Here is a 13556-nt window from a genome sequence, read left to right on the forward strand (position 1 = left end):
CATTGATACTCATGCGCTGACGAAGGTAACAGGAGTTGCCGAAAATTTCGCTAATAAATATTTCTATGTCTCCTACAAGTCAAAGTATCGTAGCAGTTTATTTTGTCTGCGTCTACCTACTGATTTATTCATACGATGAGACATACGTGGATCCACATCAACAACATATATATATATACAGTATATATATATATATATATATACATATTAAAATATCGTTTTATTAACATGTACACTTTACATAATGTTTTCTGAATTTGTATTCCTACACCTCATGAGGGTATAAATGTCATAAAGTTTCAAAAAAGTGTTTTTAATCTAATGAGGTTTATACTTAAATAGGCATACTTAACACAGATGCCAAAATGAAAATATTTTGAATGTATTCTCACTGGTTCAGTCTCTTTTATTTCAGTGTCCGGAACACAATGTACTATCAACGTCCGGATTTATGTGATCTTCTGCAAATAAAAATCGCGCGGGAATATTTATTAGGTTTTATACTACTGGATCATCAGAATTGAATTAAATTTGCAAATTATGTTTCTTGTAATCCTCGAACGATATTACATACTTAAATATAATTAGGCGTAAGGATTATAAATATATAGGCCTATTATATTATATAAAACTAAAATCTTATGTATTATTTATACTACGTTTATATAGTTCTGATGTAACATTTCCGAGTATGTAAGAAATAAAAGTTATAATTTATAATTGGCCTACATCATTGTGTACGTGTACTTCCTTTGTCGTAATTGTATTAATAATACTTATATTTCATAATAATAATTATAATCAGTATAGGTCTTTAATCGAATTAAATATATTATAAACAATTCGAACTGAATATATTACTATTATATACTGTACTACTATAGCTTATAAACACTAATATTTCCAAATATCATAATACTTACAAATTACGAAAATTTCAAAGCAAGGTACCGTCCAATTTTACGAAACAGGAAATGACGTTGGTTGCTAGGCTACAGCTAATGCATATTCACTACCACCTGTGCTCATTAGACTAACAATAAAAACTTTTAGCTCAGTTTTGACAAAATCGACCAAAAAGATTTTATTGTTAGTCTAATTAGAACAGCTGTTATTGAATATTCATGATTATGCATGAGCTTGTTGCTTAGCAACCACGTCATTTCCGGTTTTACGTTTTTTGAGGTAGTCCTCGAAAAAGGATATCGAATTTTACAAAACCGGAAATGACGTCGGTTGCTAGGCTACAGCTCATGAATATTCAGTAACACCTGTGCTCATTAGACTAACAATAAAAACTTTTAGCTCAGTTTTGACAAAATCGACCAAAAAGATGTTATTGTTAGTCTAATTAGGACAGGTGTTACTGAATATTCATGATTATGCATGAGCTGGTTACTTAGCAATCACGTCATTTCCGGTTTTATGTATTTTTTTTAGGGCGTCCTCGGAAGGATTTCATTGCTAATTTAATAGACAAATTGACAAAGTAGCTAATATTGATGAAGCAATTCCTTACTTTTGGTTTAAGTATATAATGATATTTTAGCTATTGAATTTATTACAGTAAACACAGACAATGAATAAGGAGAGCAGAAATGCATAATCCATTTGATATTTATTTTCAAGCATTGAAATCAAGTTGGGATATATGTATACATTTTATTATTGTATATATTATATGTACATTCGGCAAAAATCAATAGACCTGATTTTAATCCTTAAAATTATATTATTATCTGACACGTCTATATTCTTTACAGCAAACGGGTTATTTTCTCTGTTATTAAGATAAACATTAGCAGTAATAATACAATATTAATAAACATAAAGCCTACACGAATTAATACATATTCTTTATATTATTTTTTAAATTCTTGCAGAGAAAAATATTTAAAAAATAGAATTCACATTATATTTTAATTAATTGCATATCCAGAATTTTTGCAGGAAGCTTGATGAGTGACAATATTTTTGGCTATCCATAAAGTACTGGTAAGTTCCGTTGCCCTTTCACGATCGAGTCAAGACATTTTTTTCCTGATATTTGTAGATTCTTTGTCTACATCCTGTAATAGAAAAATGTTGAGAAAAAATTTAGAAACTTAAAAAGGATTGTTACGGTGTATATAGTGAGCACCCCAACCTGAACATTATCATATTCAGGTATCACAATGTATGGACAATGCTTTCATAACATGGAATGAATGAGGATTATGGTATTTGGTAGACCTAGTAGATCGTAATAGCGTGAACAAGTTAGCATTCTATTCATTCAATAAATAAATCAATCAATCAATCAACAATCAATCAATCAATCAATCGAAATAACTTGTATGGCGCCAATTTCCATCACATGAAGTAATGTTCTGTGGCGCTAAAAGACGATAGTATACAGTAGAATCCCTTCTTTGGGACACCCCTATTTCGGGGACACTTTTCCGTGATGCAATATATTTTTGACACTACGGCCAACCCAAGGGAACAGGGGCATTTTCTAAGTGTGCCAAATCGCCAAATACCCCCTATTAAAGGGACACTTAATGTTTTTGTGTCATTAATATCATTGTATTATAACAACTACAGCAGTCTCAAAATAAGAAAAAAATATTCAAATTTATATTTTGACACCTTTTGAGCAATAAACCTGAATCCTTAGAGTGAACAACAGTTAGGCTTACCGCATGTGTTACTTTGTATACACCAATCTTGTCAATTTTTACTCTCAAACATGGGGCTTTATTTTTCTATGTTTTTCATGTACAGTAGAAACCCTCCTTTGGGACACCCCTATTCAGGGGACACCCTATTATTAGGGGACACTTTCCGTTAAACTAGGTGTAATATACCTTTTAAAACTACAGCCAACCCCTATTAAGGGGACACCATTATTAAGGGGAGAGGGGCACTTTTTGAGTGCAAAGTGGTTAAATCAATACAATTTCACCCCTATTATTAAGGGGATACTTTTTGTTATTCTATCAAAAAAACTACAGTAGACTCAAAATAAGAAAAAAAATAATTAAAATTTATATTTTGACACCTTTTGAGCAATAAACTTAACATCAACCAAAAAGTTTTTCCATCATTGCGCATTGCATGCCTAATACATTTGTTACTTCGTATAAATAAAATCTTGTCAATTTTTTCCATTAACCGTAGAGATTTCTTGTTTTGTGTATTTTGATACTGTATAGGAGTCTAATCTATCCGTATTCTATCTTGTGCATCCAATAGAATGCTCAATATTTAAAAAATAATATTTGGTCATTAACGTCGCACTCGAAAAAAGAAACACTATCGAGAACATACACAAATTTTGCAGTTTTAATTACATATTTTAAATGAATTATTTTTTGCATTGCAAATTATTGTTATAAATTAGGTATAATTAAACTGCTAACTCATTCTCAGGTAAATCAAAATAAAATTATAAAGAATTATCCATGTCATCATTATACAAAAGTATGCCAAAAACCCCCTATTAAGGGGACAATTTCACGTTTTTGGTATATGTTCATATTATTTGGTATATAGAATTTTAATCCTTACTATATTGGTTTCTCTGTTCAGGCTACATCCATTCAATAGAAAGCTCAATATTTTTTTTAATGTCATTAACATTGCATCATGAAATAATACTGGGAACATATAAAACTATTGTTGTTTTAATTACATTTTTTTCTGATTTCATATTATAAATGAATTGTATTTGCATTGCAAATTATTGCTATAAATTAGTTATAATTTTACTGTAACTGATTCTTATGCCAAAACGGGACAATCTCATGTCTAGTGTCCCCTGAATAGGGGTTCCCTATACAGGGGACACCCCTATTAAGTGGACACTTTTTATTCCCGAAGCGTCCCCTTAATAAGGGTTCTACTGTAATTTCAGAGTTCACAAAATGGTTAATCTCATTTTTAAGTTAAAATGTGTTTTTCTTCGATGCTAAAAATAATTATTATTTAAAATGACAACATTGTCACGGTTAAAGAAAATGTATGAAAGTGTGCCATTCGATAGAAATTAATATAGATTCATAATATAGTATATTCAAACAATAAACATAATACTATAACTATATCTTCACACAAACATTTTTCATGATATAATATTCATTGACTGATTGATTGAATTTATTCGATGCTAAACCTGCACAAGCAAGATAATGAAATGGATTGAGATCAAGAAAAGTAAAACTTACCGTAACAAGCATCAGGAACGCCCATTAGGCCGGAGCCTGCCCATCCAATGTAGTCCAATTTAAATATAACTGTCTGACATGAGCTGAAAGATTTAATTCCATGGATAATTAAATCATTACATTTAAGTAAGTTTACAATTCAATATCTCAATGACAAAATTGTATTCCTGTCAATTGGCAGTTAAATAATACCATTGCTATATTCTTATATATACATAAACACTTAAATTGACTGGTAGTGTCAAATTCAGGATTTTTGTAGGAAAATGTCCGTAAATCAAGAAAAAAGAAAAAAAAATGTTCGCAGGGGGTTGAACAATTCTGATCGGGGTCTCAAGATTGGTATTTTGACCACAATTAGATTGGTGTTTTGACCACAATTGATTGGCTATGAAAATGAATTTGTTTGCATTGGTAAATTTTGAGCAAGGCTATTTTCTATTTGCTTTTGAATTTAAAACTAATAATTTTTAGCTATTTACAGCAACTATATATGCTATTGGGGCCAAGCATACAACCTTATGCGGAGTATCCGTGCAAACATGGCGACATAGAGAGTGTGACGCTCACCAATATTATTATTATTATTATTATTACTATTACTATTATTATTATTACTATTATTATTACTATTATTATTATTATTATTATTACTACTACTACTACTACTACTATTAACATTTCTATTATTATTATTATTATTATTATAAACAAGATGGTCAACTGCTCTGTATTTTCGATAAAAAATACACTTTCACAGCTGTAGCCAGGGAGAGTGTGCAACCAGCCACTACCTAAAATTGTATTCATATTCAAGTTGTTTTTGGCCATCTAGAGCATGGAGCATGGATGTGCCATAATAAAATCCATTTTGTGCAAGTCCCACCCTGGATCCCATCTATTTCGAATTCCTGGTAGCTATATTTTGATGTCGACATCATGGATGTACACTTCCATGAAGATATTAATATAAATATTGATAAAGACGGTGTCATTTGGGCCTACTTCGATCACTTGCGCTGTCTTTTAAAAATAATATAGAAAATATAACGAATTTAGATTATTCATGATTAAAGGTTGTGCACCAGATTATAACAAGATTCTTGGTAATAAATTTCATACAATGTGAATTAAAAAAAAAACAGATACGAATCTACAATGTAAACAACGAATGGAAGTTAACAAGCCGCAAGCTGTGGAAATAACGTTTGTTTATCCGGTTTCAGGTCTTTGATTGTTTTAGGCAATAGCGAGTTACTTGGAATGTATGTTGTTGTTGAATAGAAGACAGAGAAATGAATAGAATGCAGCCATGTCAGTGCATGCTTCTGTCGAGGAAATTATCAATGCCTTCAGTGCCTAACAAACTTACTCAAAATAATAACCATACAATGATGACAGAATTCCCATTTAAAATATATTGAAAACGATGCAAACTGTTCAATACTGTACTCACATTTGTTATTAATTGTAAAGTCTCCTTCGTAGTCTTTCAACTCCATTCAGTATTGTTTATAAGTAAAACGCCACCTGGATTGGTATAAAAAAAAAAAATTATTCTTTTTTCTAAAGCTCCATTCCTTTATGATGAGGATGATGATGGTGATGATAATGATAATAACGATGGTGGCGGTGGTGGTGGTTATGATGATATTGTTGATGTTGATGATTATGATGATGATGATGATGATGATGATGATGATGATGATGATGATGATGATGATGATGATGATGATGATGATTATGATAATGATGATAACGATGGTGGTGGTTATGATAATGGACGATGGTTATGATGATGAGGATGAAGATGATGATGATGATGATGTTGATGATGATGATGATGGTGATGATGCTGTTGCTGATGATGATGATGATGATGCTGATGATGTCGATAATTATGAGTATGTTTATGATGGTAGGATAAGAATCGACTTTTTAAAAGAAAATGACTACCAATGGAACCAGTATATAGGCTGTTATGTAATTTTTAAATTACTCAAAACATACACGATGAACGTAATCGGTGATGTTACGTAATAATGAAGTTCAGCGTAGAAAGAATGACAAACGAAACTCATACAACGTTGAGTCTAAAAGCTGCCTGAACCGATGATAATCGAGGGACTCCTAGGTAGCTCCTGTTTCACAAGGGCCGCCGTCGGAATCGTGGCCTGACCACTTTTTCTCAATACTATTACTTATTTTAATTTTAAAAAATATGCTGATACCTATATTATGTGAATTTAGTATTAATGTTCGCATCACCTTGTCTCTTTAAAGGGCGGATGAGCTCCTCGGAGTCAACGGCCAACCATTAATTAGTTTAAGGAATAGGAGTAGTTTAGTCTCATTGTTATTGTTATTATGATTATTTTTATTTTATTTTATTGTTTCTATTTTATTGTTATTTGCTTTTTCTCAGTTGGCCTATATTATTTCTCTGTAAAGCCTGTCTCTTATACACATCTAGATGTGTATAAGAGACAGTATATATACAGCATGGTTATATTTGGTTTCAGCAAATTCGTTCATGACAAAGCTTCATTTATTAAGGATTGTTAAGTTAAGAATAAGTGATATTAAGAAACAAAACCGGAGCCTTGCAGGCGTCAACGTTCCTATGTGGGAGTCCCCCAAACTGTCACCGTGACACAAAGGTATAAAGGTCAAACCGGCCCTAATTTCACCAAATCAATATTTATATCTTTTTAAAGTGAGGGACATTTTTGTAAAGTATGTATGTGCTATTCCCCAGCAGAGGAGCCATTTTTTTTCAGCCATGGTGGAGCTGAGATGGGTAGGATCAACTACATGATGTGTTTGCTGCCCCTTGTGTGAGATTTGCCACCTGCTATTTCCGGCCATCCAGAGGTGCCATATTTCCAAAAATTAAATATAAATATTGGTTAGTTGTTTTTTTGTTGTTGTTTTTTTTTTTTCTTTGTTTTTTTTCTAGAGGCTAGGCACAATATTCTAGGGTTTGTAACTAACTCACCCAATCGTCTGGCTTGAGCAACACAACTATTGTATTTGGTGGAGAACGAGAAAATCATATTTATAGGCCTAATGAATGCTATTCTTTAAATCTGTTTTTAGATTCTTATTAAATTTGTGACCATATGACTAAAAAAAAAAACCACAAATCTTTTCATAGACATCTTACATTTTATGTATGACGCGCCGTCCATGCAAAAATATTCATCGACCGTTTGTTATTAGCCACGCTTTAGTGACTCCCGCGTGTGTGGGCAAATTGTGATGAGAGCATCGGACGGCGCTCATCCGTAAACAACTAAATTGATCTAAACGGAGCAATTTTCTTCATCTTATTTTAAAATATACATAATTATTGATTTATCGTTGATGGAGATAATTACCTGGACGATTAAGATTAAACACACGGGATGTATTTTCAGATATATGTTGTTCGCAGGTGGATTTCCTATGCTAATCAAGGTGGCTATGTATGTCAAACGCTTGTTTTCTAAAATGTATATTGATTATAAAATGATTTAATATCAATGTCTATTTTTACTTCTTCATAAACGCATGCGTCAAGTTGGTTATCGTTACTCTATCTTTTTTTTATCCTACATCATCATCATCATCATCATCATCAGCATCATCATCATCATCATCATCATCATCTATCGCCGTTAATGTCATAACTAACTTAGTATCACTATCACCATCAATATCTCATCATACACGTTATCGTCACCAAATCATTTTCATCATCATTATCATTATCATAATCAGCAGTACCATGATCCGGTCGTAATCATAACTATCACCATCATCCGCAATGTCGCCATAACTGTTGTTATCAATACGATAATCATTATCATCATCTTATCACTATCGCTTTTATCTTCTTTTTAGAGTGTTGTTTTTAGTCCCAATGAAAGTCCTGCTGTCACAAGAATTGAACTAAGGACATTGAGATTAGAAAGCTAGCACCTTAACCATGATTATACAGTATAACATATGTTGTTATATATATTATTAATAATATTATCATTATTCTTAATATAGTTATTATTAATATTTATACTCATATAATTAATAATATTGATATTATTATTGTTATTTTAACTATTGTTATTGTTATCATTATTGTTATTATTATTGTTAATGTTATTGTTATTATTATCATCATCTTAGTTAAATATTAGGCTAGAACGTTTTGAAGAAGATTTTACGTATACAAATGAAGTTGCTATTTTTATGTACAAATATAAGTACCGGTACGACATGCTAACAACTTCACTTAAACATTTTTTTATTGCTCATCGTGAAAACCATAACTATAATACCAGAAACAAAGATGATTCCTAATTCCAGTTAGAAGGGTTAAAACGGTGTTGTCTTCAGGTCCAAAAGTATGGAATGCCAAATTATGGCAAATGTGCCCATATGTTGGCACAGTTTAAAAAGATTCTTCAAGGTCTGTTTCATTGTGTAGGCCTATATACTTATGTGGATGTACTAGTTTACTATGAAACGAATTCATTGCTTCCGATGCTTATATTTGGGCGAGTCGAGTGGCCGAGCGGTAAGGCAGGGGCGCCGCTAGCTACTGCCTTAACATCGGTGCTGGTTCCAGCTGCTCCTCACCCATGGTTCGGTTGGTAGAACCAAGTCTTCTCGGACAAGGACTTAAAATGGAGGTCCAGTGTATACATCTGGCTCGTGTGCGCTTTAAAGAACCCATTGAACTCTTTCGGAAGAGTAGAGGGTTACCCAGATGTTATGGTTCATTTCATGCCCTGTCGTTGTGGAATGATGTGAACATCTACCAAGAAGCTCCTCTTTACGGCTGCTAGGTAGTCACGGACCACGCCCATACGCAATTCAGCACAATGACGCTGCAAGTTATGGGTTATTCTCCTATCTTTATCTTTCATATTATTTACTTTTATGGATTTTTCTCAACTTTTTGATTTGATTTTTGTATTTGTTTTGTGCTGTTTGTGGTTGTGATTTTGTTCCTGTTCATTTTGCCTAATTTTTTTAATGTAAAGGCAGCACAACATTTTTTAAGCAGTTTGCTTTTAGTTGTGTCTCCTCCATCCGTTTATCAATGTTTCATTATTCATCATGATGTGTTTATTTTGTATTTTATGATGGAAATAAATAAACCGTATCTTATCGTATTACTTGAGAATGAACAAAGTACATTGTACGTTAAACGTAAATGACGTCAGAAACCTTACGTCATATTCATAAAATCTCTTTTAGTGGCATCGTCACGTCTGTCTTCAGCTTATTAGCAATAAAATTCAATATTTAAAATTCTGACATTATATATTTAACTTGATTAGTTTTAAATTGAAAAATTACGATATAATATTTTCTTCGTAACATAGTACCATTTTTTCGCCACATAGACCATTAACTTAGCTGTGGTGATTATTCTGCAAACTAACTCAGCAAACTCATGAGTTACTGAATTGCAACATTTAATCTTTTTAAAATAGCAATTTAAGCTGTAGTAAACGTTAGAGTCGACTTTCTTTTTTTTCGATTTTAAGACAGGCAGTACAGTACTGTACATCCTTAACATGTACTATTAGGGACTGACCGAAATTTTCCAAAAAATTGGATCAGCATTTTTTTTTTTTTTTTTTTTTTTTTTTTTTTTTTTTTAAGTATAAATTTTATTTTTTTTTTTTTATTTTGTTTAAGTATAAATTCGAGATATACCACTTCCGAAATTAACATTTAGAACATTTTAACATAAAATCTAAAACAAACATGTATTTTTATCAAAATCGAGCCATAGATGCACGCATAAAATCGGTAAAATAGAAGGCAAATTTTGAAAACCGAGACCTATCCTATTCTTCACTACTATACCGTACTAGCTTGAATGAAAGATCGTATTAATTACCTTACGGTATATTGGACAATAAATAAAAACAGGCTTAGGTCTAGCCATCGCTTTAAAATCGGTACATAGCTAGACATTTTCTGCTCCGTTACGGTTTCAGGCCAACCATAAACGAAGTATTTTTCTCTTCTTTTTTTTCGAAGTTTACTTCAATTGTAATACATACACTTGGTTAGTATTTATTCCGTCATTACTTTGAATATTTTGTGTTTGGCAAGCTTGCCATCATTCTATTGTGGTGCCTACGAGCTAGTACGAGCCCCTTATAGGCCTAGGGTCTTCATAATAGGGACTGCAGTTTCAGGCCTATCCTATTTCAGGTATTACTAAAAACAAAATACAAAAAACAAACAAAAAAACCGACCTGCGATCTTGATTTCTTTCATTTAAGGGCAACATAACAATTTTTTTTTTAATTTTTTTTTTTTGGCCTTATAGGGTGTCAAAATGGATGATGATTGGATTGGATTGCATTTATACACCAACGAAAGTCTAGAAGATGATAACAACGCCACGAAGATGTTGATAATGATGGTCAACATGTTGAAGATGATGGCAGTATAAAGCCAGGTTTCCATACACTTACTACGCACTATTGCCGACCGACACTGATGCTGATGGTCGCTCGAATCGGGGGCCGGGGTCCTTCCCGATTGCGTCGTCGGGACTTCTACGCTGTACAACGATTACAATGAAAACACTGTAGCGACAGTGTAGCGATTTTAATGAAACAGTCTTAAATAAATGATTTTATAATATCCACTATAGTGTCAATAATATTGATTGAGATCCAACGCATTTGGAGTTGGATTAGTACCCCATCGGCTATGTCTTGTTCTTTCTTAAATCTCAAGTGAGTGAAATCGTGCGCTTTCGACATCCAATAGCAACTTAAGCTCGGTTTCCATAGAAACGCTCACCCTATCGGCGACAGTTGACGGGAAGGTTGAACCTGGTTCAACTTTGCCGATTGCGTTGCAGACGAATCAGAGGGTGCATTGCTAGCTGCCCTGACGCAATCGAGAAGGCACCCCGATTCGTCTGCAACACAATCGGCAAAGCTGAACCAGGTTCAACCTTCTCGACAACTCTCGGCGACTGTCGCCGATAGATTGAGCGAATTCTATGGAAACCGAGATTTAGGTTACGATTTAAATTACAAGATTAGTAATGCAGATCGTATGCAAACGTCCATATTTCTATTCTAGATTCCCAAGAATTTGTACGTGTTGCCACTACATAGAGTAGATATTCGTCGTTAATAAATCTTTATCTATGTAAGATATTTCGTATCGCCATACGATCACTCGTTCAGGGGTGGCACCACGATTTGCCAAGGTCCCCAACGAGAGTAAAGTGGGCGTGGACGACCGTCTCTCAAAATCTTTTGTAAGTGGTCCACTGCCAATTTAGGGGTTTGAGTCTAATACAAAATGTTTTATTTCTCCCCGACGAATTGGTTTTCTCCTCGACAGAGGGGAAGCTCTCTCCGCGGGTGAGAGGGGGGGGGACCCATGATGTTGACAACATACCGATAATATGTCGTGTATCTAAAACATGAAAAAACAAGTTCGACAAATTAATAGGAAGCAGGCCTGTTTACAAACGCATCACCATTGCCTACGCTTAGGCAATCATATTTGTAAAAAATAAACATATTATAATGCCCTTAACACGACAGCATCGTAATTTGAAATAGGTACGAATTTGATTGATGGTAAAAGCTTCTGTGAAGTGCTGTCGATCGTCGCGGTATTCATGCAATAACCTGCGCATCTGCCTTTCGGCTCGTGTTTCTCTGTTTTAATACGTAATCCCACATGAAATGTCTTTGAAACATTAACTGGGATTTCAGAATACGAGACTTTGGACTGGTCGTTGCTAAGAAATGGTCAGGCAGTACGATCACTCAGGCAGTGGTAGTGAAAAATAAGTATCAAAAATTATACAAAGGTTGTACAGAATTTTCATCACGCACAGTCTCTTTGATGAACTGTCGGCAGCGGGGCTACAGTAAACTAAAGAAAGTAAAGTTCATACCAGATAACATTGAGATACAAATGGGGGGTGGGGTGCAGAAAGTCCCATAATGACATCAGTGGCGGAGATATATTTTTGTAGAGGGTGGGGAAATAAACTTAAATTGACCCACAAAGGCTGGGGTATTGGAGCTGTCTGGCCCCTAAGGACGGGTTCCAGGGGAAAGCCGCATGCATTCTACCTACATTTAGATGACCAATTTAATAGGAGGAAATCTGACAAAAATAGGCCTAATGATGTACAAATTTAAAGAAAAATTACATTCCAATGGACTGCCAACTCTAGATAACCAATACAAAACATGGAAAAATAAGAACAACCCATTTGTACTTACCTATGTGTGCCTAGGTGTAGGCCTAGGCCCATCAATGTAAGTTTAACCACAATGTGACAGACATAAATAGTTTATCTGTTTTGACGACCCAACTGACATATAAAATTTAAAATTAAAAAAATCTCACACACATTTTAAAAGTGCAAGCCCGTAGCCAGGGAAGTTCGAGGGGTTCGAAAAACCCCCCCTTTTCCAGAAATGCCCTTTTACATTATTATTAAAAAGTACCATTTGCATGGAAGTTGTTGAAATTAACTCCAAATATTAGAAATTTGGCATTTTTATTGCCAGCTCCAGACATCTGAGGTGTTATATCTTCAAAATGTACTCCAGCCACAGTGGAGGAGGTGGCTAAGTAGGCCTACTCAAAGTTTTGTGAAAAATTAGAACCCCCTTTAAAAATCATGCCTACGGGCTTTAAATGTATGATTATGTTTCTGTGAAAGACATAGTTTGCTATAGGGTCCCCCTCTTCTACTCCACTGGAATCTCCACCACTGTTTCAGAACTGTCTGCCATCGTGGAATAAAAAAGTAACTTCATAGCAACCGATGACATAATGAAAAACGAATTAAACCCCAATCGACATTAATTACTTACTATATATTAGGGTTAAACTGGTAGAAATTTTTAAAACTATGTATTCTGTCTTTTAATATGACGTAGAAAATATCAGATTAGTTTGGTATATTTTTGCTTCCATTCCATCCAAAGCCATGGATTATAATTTTACATTTAATAAAGTCATTTAATCAATGTTGACCGTGAAATAGAGTAGAGAAATAAACAGAAAATGTTCGGCGTATGAATGAATTCTTAGTACCGTATAGCACTGATGGTGCTGTAATAATCACGCCCATCAACATTTTCATAAATAACAAAAATGAAGAATAATTTCAAATATTCCTGAAGGCAATTATAAGGTTATGTTTGATTGGGACAATGACCAGATCGAGGAACACACGTCGCTGTCATGTTCTGTTCGTGTTATGCATGTGAATAAACTTTTATGCACATTGAACAATAATAATAATAATAATAATTATAATAAATATGTATATTATAAAAAAATATATAC

General features: G+C 33.5%; 1 long non-coding RNA gene across 1 annotated transcript; it reads right to left on the reverse strand.

Moving 5' to 3' along the window:
* Window positions 1-1626: 1626 nt before the first annotated feature.
* Window positions 1627-5736, reverse strand: LOC117108505. The gene is made up of 3 exons (XR_004445375.1): window positions 5665-5736; window positions 4209-4291; window positions 1627-2069 (listed from the first exon to the last, which is right to left on the reverse strand). It is a non-coding gene; the product is annotated as an uncharacterized LOC117108505 (long non-coding RNA).
* Between the last annotated feature and the right edge of the window lie 7820 nt (window positions 5737-13556).

This window comes from Anneissia japonica, unplaced genomic scaffold, assembly GCF_011630105.1.
Source record: "Anneissia japonica isolate Jap-2015-1 unplaced genomic scaffold, ASM1163010v1 scaffold26_len2425191_cov177, whole genome shotgun sequence".
NCBI lineage: Eukaryota > Metazoa > Echinodermata > Crinoidea > Comatulida > Comatulidae > Anneissia > Anneissia japonica.